At 41.0% G+C, this 2493-nt stretch overlaps 1 non-coding gene across 1 annotated transcript; it reads left to right on the top strand.

Annotated features, from left to right (window-relative positions):
* Positions 1-320: 320 nt before the first annotated feature.
* On the top strand, positions 321-439 carry LOC145418824 (5S ribosomal RNA). The gene has a single exon (XR_013900737.1). It is a non-coding gene; the product is annotated as a 5S ribosomal RNA (ribosomal RNA).
* Positions 440-2493: the final 2054 nt, after the last annotated feature.

Genomic DNA, 2493 nt, shown 5'->3' with positions numbered 1-2493 from the left:
TCTAAAACAAATTAAACGTAATTAACAGTCACTCAGCCTTAGGTGAATTTGAGTTATATAGATAAATGGATGGATGGATAGATAGAAAGGTAGCTAGATAGACAGACAGACAGCTAGATGGATATATAAAGACAATTAGAGCTTTTCAAAGGTCACTCGCAAAGGTTTGCATCTCACTTGCTACATGAATTTCTACTTAGGTCAACCAAATTGCATATTGATATTCTGAGCAAATGAACGTGCCTGTTGAAATAAAAATGGATAATTGGCATGATGCTTCACTTTTCATTCCTGCCGATACTTAACGTCTTTTGCGTTACGCCAACGGCCATACCACGTTGAGTACACCGCTTCCCGTCCGATCAGCGAAGTTAAGCAACGTTGGGTCTGGTTAGTACTTGGATGGGTGACCGCCTGGGAGCACCAGATGCTGTTGGCATCCCTAGGTGTCAAGTGGGGTTGGTGGAGGATTAGTGCGCCTCCCTGTAAAACAATTAACTCTAAGCCCTTGGCCACCCCGTCTGGGATACATGGCGTCTGGAAATGAATGAATGATGTGTTATGACATGGGTTGGTAGTTTTTTCTTGCTGCAACAGACAGTTATTGTCAGAATATGAAATATCACGAATAGTGACAGTGATAATGGTCACACTCTTTTTAACCTTTCAAGTTCCAGAAGTCTATCGTAAAATGAATGAACTCGACCGCGGACATAAACTACAAAGTGAAAAGGACGTCACCGTCTCCAATAAAGTTGCGTCTCTTTATATCACGTTGCGTCAGTTACACGATTTTCGCTTAAGATTTCTGTTAATGGAAGAGTTAACCTAGGCAATATCTAACACCTACAGCTGAATCAAATAGTCTTGAGGTAGCAAGGAAAAAACTCTACATGACTGGGTTATTACTCAACTCTTCACAGCTTTTAGTGGTCCAAGGGAGAGGTAATTAATAAAACGAAATATTGCCTCTGTTTTCATCTCTGCCGGTACTTAATAATGGGGAGCAGTGAGATGTACCTAGAAAATTATTTTCCAAAAGGATATTGCGTAAATGTTTGGAGCTTAGTAATTTACATCCGTGTTAACTGGAAGCACTGATAGTGTAACACTTCACTCGGTCTGTTGATGTTCTGTCCTATTCTGTCCGATCAAGCAGACCCATCAGTTACAAGCAAACAATCTTTCCCGCAGGGCCGTCCCGTGCAGTGAATTAGTGTTCCCATGCGGCAGACAGGACCTCGCCACAGCGAGGCGCAGGGAATAGTGTGGAGATTTGATTCCTGGATGGACGCCGCATTTGCATATCTACCCAGTTGGATGGAGCAATATAATAGGCTCCACATCACCCCACTATTTTGTTATGTGGTAACCACCCAGACTTGTAGATGGGTTCCGGAACTATAAAAAAAATATAATAAAAAAAATAAATAATCTGGCTTTTCACTCAGAGTAGAACCACCTGATGTAGACAGAAGATTAATAACCACTGACAGGAAGGATGGAAGAATTAGGAAAATAGGTGGACAGACACAGAAAAAACTAGAATGGCACTCACTAGAGCGCATACCTCCGCCAAGGCCCAACATGCAGTTCCTTTCATTTCAGTCAGGTCTAATCCAGTATCATACTCATAACTCTGTAAGTTTTAACACCATAATTTAAACTACCCTTAACTCTTAATCATAATTTTTTAACTCACTGTAGCAGCCAACAGAACAATGCATATCATTTGTTACTGTACGACAGCTGAAAAAAGACTATCCCCCTATAAAAGCGTCTTTAAATCGGCTAGATCCGGAATTTTATTTGAATCTGCACCAAACTGTACACATTCGTAGATACCAACATCCTGAATATGCCTGATTTTTTTCATCAAAACCCATGCAATATTCACTGAAAATTTTACGAAAATGTCGAAAAACGCCCTATCTCGTAATGTTAAAGTAAAAAAAAAAAAAAAATCCTGGAACCGCACAATTACCCGGATCCGCACCAAAATTTAATGGAGTCTACTCTGGGCCAAGGCCCATTCTTCTACCAATTCTCGTGGAGATATGTCCAGTAGTTTTTGTGTAATTTTGCTCACAAACCAACCAATCAATAAACAAACAACGGACAGGGGTGAAACCATAACTTCCTTGGCGGAGGTAAAAATGACAGACATGGAGGAAGAAGTAGGCAGCACTACAAGCGAGTGTATGATGTTTACTCCCACCTAACCTTTTTTTTTTTTTTGGAATATTTGCCCCACTAGGTGAGGACACGGGCAAACTAGAGCCCGTCACGGAAAGAGCGTGAAAAAGAAAAAAAAAAAAAAAGAAATAAAGTAAATAAATAAACAGGCGGCTCTTAAGAGAGCAAACGAGTGACAATGTACTCCAGTACAGCAGAACGAGGCGGATCGTGAGCCAGGGAAGCAAACAAACGAGATTCCAGGTCAGCAGAGATGGATTGATCAAGGTATGCCTCCCTAAGGTCGACATACAGCTG

Source organism: Coenobita brevimanus, chromosome 116 (genome assembly GCF_032717465.1).
Source record: "Coenobita brevimanus isolate Jiangsu-jjx chromosome 116, ASM3271746v2, whole genome shotgun sequence".
NCBI lineage: Eukaryota > Metazoa > Arthropoda > Malacostraca > Decapoda > Coenobitidae > Coenobita > Coenobita brevimanus.
This window is presented reverse-complemented; position numbering and strand designations above follow the sequence as displayed.